General features: G+C 44.4%; 1 protein-coding gene across 2 annotated transcripts in view; it reads right to left on the bottom strand.

Annotated features, from left to right (window-relative positions):
* cracr2aa (calcium release activated channel regulator 2Aa) overlaps positions 1-11,078 on the bottom strand; it is a 37,692-nt gene extending 26,614 nt beyond the window's left edge. For both annotated transcript variants that reach the window (XM_061970160.2, XM_061970161.2), the window contains exon 1: positions 10,947-11,078. The gene's annotated coding sequence lies outside the window, so the exon portion shown is untranslated. The remainder of the gene's footprint in view (positions 1-10,946) is intronic.
* Between the last annotated feature and the right edge of the window lie 3,918 nt (positions 11,079-14,996).

The raw sequence follows: 14,996 nt of genomic DNA, 5'->3' as shown, positions 1-14,996 counted from the left end.
TGACAAAGGGCAGCCTTGGCGAAGTCCAACCCTCACTGGAAACGGGTCCGACTTACTGCCGGCAATGCGGACCAATAGTATAGTATAGTATAGTATAGTTAAATGTTTTATGTTATTGACTCTCCTAGTATGTATGTCTCAACTTCTGTGCAGCACTTTGAGTAAAACTGTTGTTAATTTTTTTAAATGTGCTATATAAATAAAGTGGATTGGATTGGATCACATTACATTTTGCTGATGCATCAAGTTATTCTTGTACACGTGAATTTGAACACAAACCTTATTCAACCAAATGTATCTCGGTGCCAAACTGGGCGTCACAACAAGAGGATAGTCATCCTCACGCTGCGACATTGTGAAAGCATCAGAGTTCACAAAAAGGAAAGCTGCAAAGCAACCACAACAAGCAACAGATGCGGCTTTTCTGTTGAAGAGGAAACTTGAAGAGGAACTGCATTTTGTCTTCTTCAATACAACACATTGTCTTATATCCAATAGTGTGCATTTTGGGCAGGAGGAAAGTTAACTTTTTGGTACACAAAGTCTTTGCAAGAATCCTCTTATTATTGCATTGGATAATTAACACTGTGGATTTGTTTCTCTATTGATAAAAAAGTGTGCCACAATTAAAAACTATACACATTTTTTTTAACTGAGGTTATGTCTACACTACCCCTTAAACTAAGGCTGGGGGATATGGCCTTTTATTAATATCTCGATATTTTTAGGCCATGTCACAATACACGATATATATCTCGATATTTTGCCTTAGCCTAGAATGAACACTTGATGCATATAATCACACCAGTATGATAATTCTATATGTCTACATTAAAACATTCTTGTTCATACTGCATTAATATATGCTCATTTTAAACTGTCATGCAGGGAGGGAAATCACAACTAAGTCAATTTACCAAATCTGTGTATATTAAACAGTTATTAAGCAGTGGCACAACATTCATGTAATTTCCAAAACAGAAAGTGCAAGATTGTCAGAGACATTTTAAAACAAGCTATGAGTGCACTTTTGTGCATGTCACTAAGATGACATATCAAAACAACACTAAATCAAAATGCACTTTTTGTACAGAACGCCACTACAATAGTTTAAAACAAATAAAGTGCACTTTTGTGCATGATGTCACACAAGATATTTCAATAACTGTAAAATAAAAATGAGCTGCATAATAGGAAATCAAATAGTGCATGTCCTTCGCTATGTGATAGGTTACTTCGGACATTATCTCCTTCTGTTGGTTGACTATTTTTTTCATACGATCTGGAAATGGTCGCTTCGGCATTTTGTGGGTGTGGCACCGGCCGAGATGTTGACATGCGGAGTTTCAAGCACTCCTAATTTTCTAGCGGGTGATTTTTCAAATGATGCTACACATTAGCAGTAATGCTACTTTTTGTAGCAACGCTTCTGCCGCATACTTGACATACTACAGTTGTCTGTTCAACATCTTCGCGCTTGAAGCCAAACCACCGCCAGACGATGGACCCCGTGCTGTTTTTCTTGGGAATTAATTCTTCCTCCATTTGTTATCAGATTTGCACCTTCTCTCTCTCGTATTACCACTCGCACCATTCCGCTAGCATCACAGCTAACGTTACCATGCCGCTACCTCTCTGCTCCGCGAGAGTGTATGACGTTGCACGCGCGACAGTATGTGACGTATGTTAGAAGGTGCGCTTGTTTTATGTATCTGTGAGAAGGAGATACAAGAAAGAGTGAGAAACGCCTGCAGTGTAATGCCCGCAGCTAAAAGCAACTGCGTGAGAAGGTATACTCGAATATCACGATATAGTCATTTTCAATATCGCACAGACACAAACCCGTGATATATTGAGTATATTCCATATATCGCCCAGTCCTACCTTAAACTAATAATTATTTAGCCTAAGCCCTGTTTCAGCCACACTAAACCCCCTCCTCGGACAAATTTTTACACGGGTAAGTGCGCCATGTATTTCTGTGTATGGACTCATTGATCGTTTACAAACTGAGTTCGGAGAGGAAGTGACGCCAGAAAAACCGCGGCCCACACAGGAAGTGACGTCAGAAAGAACGCGCCACAGCCAGCTTCATAACAACCGGTTTCGTAACTCGCCGCTAACCACTGGAAATATGGAGGCAAGTCATCCAGACATGCCCGTGTTTCTTCTTCTTCTACATGTACAGACGCTTGTGAAAATCACACATGAATACCTTAAGAGAAAGCGATTGTAGCTATTTCGGATACGACACAGAACTTTCGAATGTCCAGTTCAGCTGTGATTCTACTTACCGAAAAACTTTGTCCATTTGTCGAAAGAGAGTCAACAACAATGCGGGCTCCCGTGGATGTTATAGAAAAAAGGTAGCGTGTGCTTTGTATTGCCTGGCCGTCGAGGGAAGACTAACTACGGAAAACACCAAATGCTTTTGGATTGGCAAAGCAGACCGTATCAGTTATTGTCTGCCACGTATGTTGCGGATTCAACGTCTAGGTCCCGAGTATATAAAGTCACCAAAAACGAATGGACAATGAAGGTGAAGGCAAAAGAGTGAGCAGTGTCCTGACCAGATATCTAGATCCCTAGATTGATTGTTGTCAAATGTTCTTTGTCTCATTGTGTACTTTCGTGTCCAATAAAGATTTGATTAATTTATGATGGCTCAGGTGTGATTCACTACAATAGGGCCCCATAGCACACTGGATTCCAGTTAATTGAAATACCACAACACTGGATATTGTTCAGATAAGTTACATTTAAGAACTTGCACACAAAGCGAGGTGACTATGACGTGTGCATTTTACGCGCATGCGTATTAGGTTGCGTTGCGCCGGCGGACAGAGGGGGGAGTGGGTCTTAAACGGTGGCATTGTTGTGTGTGGACACAGATAATGTTAGGTGGGATTTACCCTGGATAACCTTATCTGGCTTAGTGTAAACGGGGCCAGAGTCTATACACCTGACATATTTTTCTGAAGAAAAGGACAAAATAACAGCCAAACTCTAGGCTGAAATGTTCTTGTTTGACATGGAACAGCTGTGAGATAAGTTTGCTGAGTCAAATGAGTTCACAACACAAAAGTGAATAGTAAATGTGCTGCAATTAACTGCATTTTGTTACAATGTTATAGTGATTTTACTCTTGCTGGTTCTCATAATATCCTCAAATTTAACACGACTCTTAAAAACACAAAATATCATTTCTATTGGTCTGCTACAGCGCAGTCGCACAGGTGTTAGTGCGTGTGCCTCGAAATAAGGAGGTCCTGGGTTCGATCCTGGGCTCTGGGTCTTTCTGTGTGGAGTTTGCATGTTCTCCCCGTGACTGCGTGGGTTCTTTCCGGGTTCTCCGGCTTCCTCCCACCTCCAAAAACATGCACCTGGGGATAGGTTGATTGGCAACACTAAATTGGCCTGAGTGTGTGAATGTTGTCTGTCTATCTGTGTTGGCCCTGTGATGTGGTGGCGACTTGTCCAGGGTGTACCCCACCTTCCGCCCGAATGCAGCGGCTCCAGCACCCCCGCGACCCCGAAAGGGACAAGCGGTAGAAAATGGCATTCCATAGTGATCATTTCAAATATTGCCGTTTTCACCAAGTGTAAAGAACCCAGAAGGAAACACTGTTCACATGTTTTAGAGATGACTTCAACTAAACGCCACGTGACTAATTACAAAGTCAATGTAACAATTCCATTCGTCTAGGGCTGCAACTAACGATTAATTTGATAATCGATCTGTCGATTATTACTTCGATTAATCGATTAATAATCGGATAAAAGAGACAAACTACATGTCTATCCTTTCCAGTATTTTATTGAAAAAAACAGTATACTGGCACCATACTTATTTTGATTATTGTTTCTCAGCTGTTTGTACATGTTGCAGTTTATATATAAAGGTTCACCTTACCCTCCTCTCTGAGCTGCCACCTTACCGTGGTAGAGGAGTTTGCGTGTCCCAATGATCCTAGGAGCTATGTTGTCCGGGGGCTTCCATGCCCCCTGGTAGGGTCTCCCAAGACAAACAGGTCCTAGGTGAGGGATCGGACAAAGAGCAGCTCGAAGACTTCTATGGAAATGCAAGAACCGAGACTCAGATTTCCCTCGCCCGGACGCGGGTCACCGGGGCCCCCCTCCGGAGCCAGGCCCGGAGTTGGGGCACGATGGCGAGCGCCTGGTGGCCGGGCCTGTCCCCATGGGGCCCGGCCGGGCACAGCCCGAAGAGGCAACGTGGGTCCCCCCTCCAATGGGCTCACCACCCATAGCAGGGGCCATAGAGGTCGGGTGCAATGTGAGCTGGGCGGCAGCCGAAGGCAGGGCACTTGGCGGTCCGATCCTCGGCTACAGAAGCTAGCTCTTGGGACGTGGAACGTCACCTCGCTGGGGGGGAAGGAGCCTGAGCTAGTGCGAGAGGTAGAGAAGTTCCGGTTGGATATAGTCGGACTCACCTCAACGCACAGCAAGGGCTCCGGAACCAGTTCTCTCGAGAGGGGCTGGACTCTCTTCCACTCTGGCGTTGCCAGCAATGAGAGGCGACGGGCTGGGGTGGCAATTCTTGTTTCCCCCCGGCTCAGAGCCTGCACGTTGGAATTCAACCCGGTGGACGAGAGGGTAGCTTCCCTCCGCCTTCGGGTGGGGGGACGGGTCCTGACTGTTGTTTGCGCTTACGCGCCAAACAGCAGCTCAGAGTACCCACCCTTTTTGGATTCACTTGAGGGAGTACTTGAGGGTGCTCCCCCGGGTGATTCCCTCGTTCTACTGGGGGACTTCAACGCTCATATTGGCAACGACAGTGAAACCTGGAGAGGCGTGATTGGGAAGAATGGCCGCCCGGATCTGAACCCGAGTGGTGTTTTGTTATTGGACTTTTGTGTCCGTCACGGATTGTCCATAACGAACACCATGTTCAAGCATAAGGGTGTCCATATGTGCACTTGGCACCAGGACACCCTAGGCCGCAGTTCTATGATCGACTTTGTAGTTGTGTCATCGGATTTGCGGCCTCATGTTTTGGACGCTCGGGTGAAGAGAGGGGCGGAGCTTTCTACCGATCACCACTTGGTGGTGAGTTGGCTGCGATGGTGGGGGAGGATGCCGGACAGACCTGGCAGGCCCAAACGCATTGTGAGGGTTTGCTGGGAACGTCTGGCAGAGTCTCCTGTCAGAGAGAGTTTCAATTCCCACCTCCGGAAGAACTTTGAACATGTCACGAGGGAGGTGCTGGACATTGAGTCCGAGTGGACCATGTTCCGCACCTCTATTGTCGAGGCGGCTGATTGGAGCTGTGGCCGCAAGGTAGTTGGTGCCTGTCGTGGCGGTAATCCTAGAACCTGTTGGTGGACACCGGCGGTGAGGGATGCCGTCAAGCTGAAGAAGGAGTCCTATCGGGTTCTTTTGGTTCATGGGACTCCTGAGGCAGCGGACAGGTACCGACAGGCCAAGCGGTGTGCGGCTTCAGCGGTCGCGGAGGCAAAAACTCGGACATGGGAGGAGTTCGGGGAAGCCATGGAAAACGACTTCCGGACGGCTTCGAAGCGATTCTGGACCACCATCCGCCGCCTCAGGAAGGGGAAGCAGTGCACTACCAACACCGTGTATGGTGCGGATGGTGTTCTGCTGACCTCGACTGCGGAAGTTGTGGATCGGTGGAGGGAATACTTCGAAGACCTCCTCAATCCCACCAACACGTCTTCCTATGAGGAAGCATTGCCTGGGGAATCTGTGGTGGGCTCTCCTATTTCTGGGGCTGAGGTTGCTGAGGTAGTTAAAAAGCTCCTCGGTGGCAAGGCCCCGGGGGTGGATGAGATCCGCCCGGAGTTCCTTAAGGCTCTGGATGCTGTGGGGCTGTCTTGGTTGACAAGACTCTGCAGCATCGCGTGGACATCGGGGGCAGTACCTTTGGATTGGCAGACCGGGGTGGTGGTTCCTCTCTTTAAAAAGGGGAACCGGAGGGTGTGTTCTAACTATCGTGGGATCACACTCCTCAGCCTTCCCGGTAAGGTCTATTCAGGTGTACTGGAGAGGAGGCTACGCCGGATAGTCGAACCTCGAATTCAGGAGGAACAGTGTGGTTTTCGTCCTGGTCGTGGAACTGTGGACCAGCTCTATACTCTCGGCAGGGTCCTTGAGGGTGCATGGGAGTTTGCCCAACCAGTCTACATGTGCTTTGTGGACTTGGAGAAGGCATTCGACCGTGTCCCTCGGGAAGTCCTGTGGGGAGTGCTCAGAGAATATGGGGTTTCGGACTGTCTGATTGTGGCGGTCCGCTCCCTGTATGATCAGTGTCAGAGCTTGGTTCGCATTGCCGGCAGTAAGTCGGACACGTTTCCGGTGAGGGTTGGACTCCGCCAAGGCTGCCCTTTGTCACCGATTCTGTTCATAACTTTTATGGACAGAATTTCTAGGCGCAGTCAAGGCGTTGAGGGGATTCGGTTTGGTGGCTGCAGGATTAGGTCTCTGCTTTTTGCAGATGATGTGGTCCTGATGGCTTCATCTAGCCAGGATCTTCAGCTCTCACTGGATCGGTTCGCAGCTGAGTGTGAAGCAACTGGGATGAGAATCAGCACCTCCAAGTCCGAGTCCATGGTTCTCGCCCGGAAAAGGGTGGAGTGCCATCTCCGGGTTGGGGAGGAGATCTTGCCCCAAGTGGAGGAGTTCAAGTACCTCGGAGTCTTGTTCACGAGTGAGGGAAGAGTGGATCGTGAGATCGACAGGCGGATCGGTGCGGCGTCTTCAGTAATGCGGACGCTGTATCGATCCGTTGTGGTGAAGAAGGAGCTGAGCCGGAAGGCAAAGCTCTCAATTTACCGGTCGATCTACGTTCCCATCCTCACCTATGGTCATGAGCTTTGGGTTATGACCGAAAGGACAAGATCACGGGTACAAGCGGCCGAAATGAGTTTCCTCCGCCGGGTGGCGGGGCTCTCCCTTAGAGATAGGGTGAGAAGCTCTGTCATCCGGGGAGAGCTCAAAGTAAAGCCGCTGCTCCTCCACATCGAGAGGAGCCAGATGAGGTGGTTCGGGCATCTAGTCAGGATGCCACCCGAGCGCCTCCCTAGGGAGTTGTTTAGGGCACGTCCGACCGGTAGGAGGCCACGAGGAAGACCCAGGACACGTTGGGAAGACTATGTCTCCCGGCTGGCCTGGGAACGCCTCGGGATCCCCCGGGAGGTGCTGGACGAAGTGGCTGGGGAGAGGGAAGTCTGGGCTTCCCTGCTTAGGCTGCTGCCCCCGCGACCCGACCTCGGATAAGCGGAAGAAGATGGATGGATGGATGGATGGTTCATAAAAAAAAATAAAAAATAAAAATAATTTAAATTAAAATAAAAAAATGCTTCTGCGCATAGCATAGATCCAACGAATCGATGACTAAATTAATCGCCAACTATTTTTATAAATCAATTTTAATCGATTTAATCGATTACCAGTAGTTGTTGCAGCCCTACATCTGTCCATCCATTCACTACCGCTTGTCCCTTACGGCCCTAGCACCACTTCCTGGTCCGACGTTTTCTTATAATATTATACTGTTTATACTCTTACTGGTACCCATAATATCCTTAAATTTAACACGACTCTTAAAAACACAAAATAACATTTCTATTGGTCTGGTACTGCAGTGTTTTTCCACCTTTTTTGAGCCAAGGCACCTTTTTTGCGTTGAAAAAATCCGGAGGCACACCACCAGCAGAAATCATTAAAAAACGAAACTCAGTTGACAGTAAAAAGTCGTCGTCGCAATTGTTGGATATGACTTTAAACCATAACCAACCATGCATCAATATAGCTCTTGTCTCAAAGTAGGTGTGCTGTCACGACCTGTCACATCACGCCCTGACTTATTTTGAGTGTTTCGCTGTTTTCCTGTGTGTAGTGTTTTAGTTCTTGTCTTGCGCTCCTATTTTGGTGGCTTTTTCTCTTTTTTTTGGTATTTTCCTGTAGCACTTTCATGTCTTCCTTTGAGCGATATTTCCCGCATCTACTTTGTTTTAGCAATCCAGAATATTTTAGTTGTTTTTTATTCCTTCTTTGTGGGGACATTGTTGATTGTCAGGTCATGTTCGGATGTACCGTATTTTCCGCACTATAAGGCGCACCTAAAAACCACAAATTTTCTCAATAGCTGACAGTGCGCCTTATAACCCGGTGCGCTTTATATATGGATAAATATTAAGATTCATTTTCATAAAGTTTAGGTCTCGCAACTACGGTAAACAGCCGCCATCTTTTTTCCCCGTAGAAGAAGCGCGCGGTGCATGCTGGGATATGTGATGTTTCATTTCCATTTGTGTGTTTATGTAAAGACCCCAAAATGGCTCCTATTAAGTGTGTTGTCTGTCTAATTATAAATAATGCAGACGAGGCGTGTTAACTGAGTTCTCAACGTTTTCTCACAGCGTGCTCATAACCACATTCGAACTCCCAGCATACAACAACGCTTCTCAGGGCTACCGCGCATGCTCGTAACTATCGTTGCATGCTGGGTAGTGTAGTTGTTATATTTGCTAGCTTATAACAGCACATTGAGAGACACGCTTACGCGCTTAATTCAATACTCGCCGTCATTCCGGGTGGATTGACAAAAGACCTCCAGCCGCTAGATATTGGTGTCAACAGGGCATTCGAAGCTAGACTGCTAACTGCGTGGGAACAATGGAGGACAGAAGGCGAACACACCTTCACTAAGACGAGGAGGCAGCGCCAGACGACGCCAACATCTGCCAGTGGATCGTAAATTTGCCCAACTTTTCACTTCGGACACCGAAGACGAAGGATTTACGAATGAAGAATAACTTCAGAAAGTAAGCGCTATGTTTATTTTGTGTGTTGTGACATTAACGTTCGAGCAACATTATGTTGCTATTGCTCTGCACTATTTTGAATTTTACTATGTTTGTGATTGCACATTTGCGTACATTTTGGGAGTGAACAGAGTTGTTAGAACGCTGGTTTTTAATATATTATTAAAGTTTGACTGACCTATCTGACTGTTTTTTTGACATTCCCTTTAGCGCAGCTAGGCGCGGCTTATAGTCCGGGGCGGCTTATTGGTGGACAAAGTTATGAAATATGCCATTCATTGAAGGTGCGGCTAATAATCCGGTGCGCCTTATAGTGCGGAAAATACGGTACGTTGTGGACGCCATCTTTGCTCCACAGTAAGTCTTTGCTGTCGTCCAGCATTCTGTTTTTGTTTACTTTGCAGCCAGTTCAGTTTTAGTTTCGTTCTGCATAGCCATCCCTAAGCTTCAATGCCTTTTCAATGCCTTTTCTTCTCTAGAGCCGCATGCGGCTCTTTAGCGCCGCCCTAGTGGCTCTCTGGAGCTTTTTCAAAAATGTATGAAAAATGGAAAAAGATAAGGGGAAAAAATATATTTTTTGTTTTAATATGGTTTCTGTAGGAGGACAAACATGACACAAACATCCCTAATTGTTATAAAGCACATGCTTCACTGATTCGAGTATTTGGCGAGCGCCGTTTTGTCCTACTAATTATGGCGGTCCTTGAACTCACCGTAGTTTGTTTACATGTATAACTTTCTCCGACTTTCTAGGACGTGTTTTATGCCACTTCTTTTTCTGTCTCATTTTGTCCACCAAACTTTGAAGGTTGTGCATGAATGCACAAAGGTGAGTTCTGTTGATGTTATTGACTTGTGTGGAGTGCTAATCAGACGTATTTGGTCACTGCATGACTGCAAGCTAATTGATGCTAACATGCTATTTAGGCTAGCTATATAATAATAATAATAATAACTGGGATTTATATAGCGCTTTTCTAAGTACCCAAAGTCGCTTTACATGTAGAACCCATCAATCATTCACACCTGGTGGTGGTAAGCTACTTTCATAGCCACAGCTGCCCTGGGGTAGACTGACGGAAGCGTGGCTGCAATTTGCGCCAAGGGCCCCTCCGACCACCACCATTCATCATTCAATTCACCGGTGTGAGTGGCACCGGGGGCCAAGGGTGAAGTGTCCCGCCCAAGGACACAACGGCAGCGATTTTTGGATGGTAAGAGGCGGGGAGCGAACCTGCAACCCTCAGGTTTCTGGCACGGTTGCTCTACCCACTACGCCATGCCGCCCCTATATGTACATATTGCATCATTATGCCTCATTTGTAGCTATATTTGAGGTCATTTAGTTTCTTTTAAGTCCTCTTAATTCAATTTATATCTCATGACACACTATCTGTATGTAATATGGCTTTTAATTTTTTGCGGCTCCAGACAGATTTGTTTTTGTATTTTTGGTCCAATATGGCTCTTTCAACATTTTGGGTTGCCGACCCCTGTCTTAGGGGCACTCACCTTTTGTGTATTTTTGGTTTAAGCATTAGACACCTTTTTACCTTCACGCTGCCTTCCTCTATTTCCGACATCTACTGATATGGAAGAGTATTACACGGTTACTCTGCCGAGCTCTAGACAGCACTGACACTCAACAACAACACATCATTTGCAGACTACAATTACTGGTTTGCAAAACATGTTTTTAACCCAATTAGGTGAAATTAGATCTTCTCCCACGGCACACCAGATTGTATCTCACAGTGTTTGAAAAACACTGTGCTACTGCATTCCATAGTGATAATTTCAAATAGTGCAGTTTTTACCAAAGTGTAAAGAACCCGGAAGTAAACACTGTTCACACGTTTTAGAGATGACGTTAACAAAACGCCACGTGACTAATTACAAAGTCGATGTAACAATTCAATTTATTTTTTTCCTACCGCTTGTCCCTTACGGCCCCGGCAGTTAAACCACTTCCTGGTCCGACGTTTTGCTCAAACTTTGTTTAACAACTGCAGGTCTGTTGATATTACTGCCTTGTGTACATAAACGTTGACATATATGTTAGCTAATATCATGCTGGCTCTCAAAACTCATGTCAGGTTAATTTAACTCTAACTTGCGTAAAATATGAACGCAGGTACGTACCAGTGAAAGACAATCGTAAAATGCCGTTCGGAAAACTTCGTTGATGTTCGGCATCAAGCTGTCGCTGTTTGACGTGTCAGCGCTTATAGTAAGTGTGACAAGTGTGAGACGAGTGGAGGTATTTAACTGGAGGGCGACTGGGCAAACACAAGAGGCGGGGCTAGTCATTGCTGGTAACCATAGAAACGTCTCAACGGAACTTATAGGTCTGTTTTTGTTTAATTGTTCTCTTCTATCTGCATCTTATTGTAAAATGTTTATAAATATCCATTTCCCCGCTTTCTTGTCTTGATGAACCGCAACACTCTGAAAGGAGTGTTCCTACTCATTATATCCAGCAGATGGCAGTGTTTGTTTTTTTATCCCAATAAAATACAGAGTGGAGATTCTATTCAGAATGAGAATCAGACATATTTTAATAATCCCCGTGGGGAAATTAAGATTTTCAGCACAATCCCATTCAAGAGCAGACAAACATTACAGGGAGACAGAACAGGATCGCTGACGGGTATGCCAACTTCCAAAAAAAGGTAAGAAACAGGTAAACACTGGGGAGGGTGAGAAAAAAAATATTCAGTCTAAGCCTGGGCCCCTGGAGAGGGGGTCCAGACTGAGGCCAAGGAAGAAAAAAACCTCATAGCCATAGCACACATAGACATGTGTAAAAGAGGGAAACATCAAAGAAAACAAAGGACATTAAAGACAATAAAAGAGCAGAGCTGATGCAACCAGCCACTTCTTTTTTTTATTTTATTTTTTATTTTATTTTTCTTTCTTTTTTTTTGTCCTGTCCAGCTTTTCGGGCAAATCATAGAGTTGATGTAGATGCCCATATCGGCTGTTCAGATTTACTTTACAAAAGAGAAGTGTAGGATACTTCTCTTGTTGCCTTATTTGTATTTGACTTTATTAAATGTATTTATATTATCATTTGGTGCAGCCGGGCCGGAGCAGGAGGGGATAGAAAGAGAGAAAAAAAGAAGACAGAGGGGGAAATTGTGGGGACAAGAGGGGGATTAGACAGAGAGACAAAAACAACAACAGCAAACACAACAACAACAACAATAGAGCAACATCAGCAAATACGACATGTACAAATATGATGGTGAAAGTGATAGCAAATAAGCAGTTAGCGAAAATAGAAACTAATACAGAAATGACAATGAGCATTATTACACTACAAATGGAGCAATACAAATACCAATAGAAATAGCGCTATTGATAATGAACAATACCAATACTTTACCTTTATTATCAACAATACAGTTGTTCAAATGCAACAATACATATACGTAATGATAACTTGAGATACGAAAGAATGCAGAAAAATGGAGGGGAAGAAAGAGAAGCAACCAGCCACTTCTACACACATCCACAAAAGTAAAGCGACATAAAAAATAAATAAAATAAAACATATACACTATGGTGGTCTCTGTGGTGTTCCATGCCATTATCTGCTGGGGTGGAGGGAGCATGGCCAGAGACAGGAGCAGACCCAACAAAGCAACCGAGAGAGCCGACTCCACCCTCGGCCGCTTGCCAACTCTCAGCCAGTGTCCAGTCTGCATGGATGAGCGAGGATACGTTCAAGGAGACCGAGGTGTCCGATACCTGCTCATTCAGCCAGGACACTGTGAAGCTTGTCCGTCCCGGCGCTCAGCGCCAGCGCCGCAGCCCTGTCTCTTCATCCACATCTCCTCCAGTCTCTCCAAACTGAGTCTGGTGTGGCAGAGAACCAGCAGCTGGTGTCCATGGCCAAAAGGCTCCCGGGAGGCAGATCCAGAAGTTCACAAAAAAAGCACGAAAGTGCCACCCCTTGTCGCACAGTCCCAAAGGGTCCCGAACCAAAAGGCAAAAAAAGAAAACCATATGAAAACAAGAGGGAAACATCAGGAACACAAAAGGATGACACAAGAGAATTGAGATCCATTCATCCATCCATCCATCCATTTTCTACCGCTTGTCCCTTTCGGGGTCATCTGTTTAAATATGAACCAGTCTCGTGTTGCTCATAATAAGGGCTTATTTTCTTGGAGTGTGCATGGTTGTTTATTCTCTCCTACTTATTTGTATGGTGATACATACTGCATGTGTTGGCAAGAAATGACCAGTTTTGCTATGGACAATGCGGGCGACACCCAGGGCGCAATCTATCTGGGGGCGCACGTACAAAAAAATCAAATCAAATCAAATCAAATCAACTTTATTTATAAAGCACATTTAAAATTTACCACAGGGGTAGCCAAAGTGCTGTACAATGAACAGGTTAAAAGATAAAACGAGTACCGAGCAAACACAACACAACACAAACAGAACACGATAAAAAATAAATAATTAAAATAGAATAAATAAAAACATAAAAACATAAAAACAGGTTCACAGCAGGTGTATTATGGGGCGCCAAATCAATCAATGTTTATTTATATAGCCCTAAATCACAAGTGTCTCAAAGGGCTGCACAAGTCACAATTACATCCTCGGTCCAGAGCCCACATAAGGGCAAGGAAAACTCACCCCAGTGGGACATCAATGTGAATGACTATGAGAAACCTTGGAGAGGACCGCATATATGTGGGTAACCCCCCAACCCCCTAGGGGAGACCGAAAGCAGTGGGTCTGCCATAATATTGTGAAAGTCCAGTAAAAAGGGGGTCTATTTAAAGACTAGAGCAGTGGTTCTCAAATGGGGGTACTTGAAGGTAGGGTACGTGAGATTTTTCAAAATATTCTAAAAATAGCAACAATTCAAAAATCCTTTATAAATATATTTATTGAATAATACTTCAACAAAATATGAATGTAAGTTCATAAACTGAACATCAAATCAAGTAGGCTATTCCATTCATTACAATGCAACAATGCAATATTCAGTGTTGACAGCTAGATTTTTTGTGGACATGTTCCATAAATATTGATGTTAAAGATTTCTTTTTTTGTGAAGAAATGTTTAGAATTAAGTTCATGAATCCAGATGGATCTCTATTACAATCCCCAAAGAGGGCACTTAAAGTTGATGATTACTTCTGTGTAGAAATCTTTATTTATAATTGAATCACTTGTTTATTTTTCAACAAGTTTTTAGTTATTTTTATATCTTTTTTTCCAAATAGTCCAAGAAAGACCACTACAAATGAGCAATATTTTGCACTGTTATACAATTTAATAAATCACGAACTGATGACATAGTGCTGTATTTTACTTCTTTATCTCTTTTTTTCAACCAAAAATGCTTTGCTCTGATTAGGGGGTACTTGAATTGAAAAAATGTTCACAGGGGGTACATCACTGAAAAAAGGTTGAGAACCACTGGACTAGAGTATACAAATGAGTTTTAAGATGGGACTTAAATGTTTCTACTGAGGTAGCATCTCTAACTGTTACCGGGAGGGCATTCCATAGTACTGGAGCCCGAATAGAGCTACAGCTCTATAGCCCGCAGACTTTTTTTGGGCTCTGGGAATCACTAATAAGCCGGAGTTCTTTGAACGCAGATTTCTTGCCGGGACATATGGTACAATACAATCGGCAAGACAGGCTGGAGCTAGACCGTGTAGTATTTTATACGTAAGTAGTAAAACCTTAAAGTCACATCTTAAATGCACAGGAAGCCAGTGCAGGTGAGCCAGTATAAGCGTAATATGATTAAACTTTCTTGTTCTTGTCAAAAGTCTAGCAGCCGCATTTTGTACCAACTGTAATCTTTTAATGCTAGACATAGGGAGACCCGAAAATAATACGTTACAGTAATCAAGACGTAACGTTTTACTGCAATGGTTTTGCAGTAAAAACAAAACCATTTAAAAATTAAAAATAAATAAATAAAAACTTGCCAGTTTTCTAAACTACCGCCGCTCTTTTTTTTTATATATAAAAAAAGCGGCACATTTGTTCCAAGATAAGAGCGGCAATTTGCCAGCGTGTCATTCTAAAACGGGTGCGTAATATTCCTCCTTTTCCAAAAATACGCCTCTGGTGCAGGTCATTAACACCTCCGGCTATCTAATCCACGGGGCGGCATATTTAAAGTTAAAGTTAAAGTACCAATGATTG

The sequence above is a fragment of the Nerophis lumbriciformis genome, linkage group LG10, assembly GCF_033978685.3.
Source record: "Nerophis lumbriciformis linkage group LG10, RoL_Nlum_v2.1, whole genome shotgun sequence".
Taxonomy (NCBI): domain Eukaryota; kingdom Metazoa; phylum Chordata; class Actinopteri; order Syngnathiformes; family Syngnathidae; genus Nerophis; species Nerophis lumbriciformis.
The sequence above is the reverse complement of the archived record's forward strand: the minus strand, read 5'-3'. Positions and strand labels throughout refer to the sequence as shown.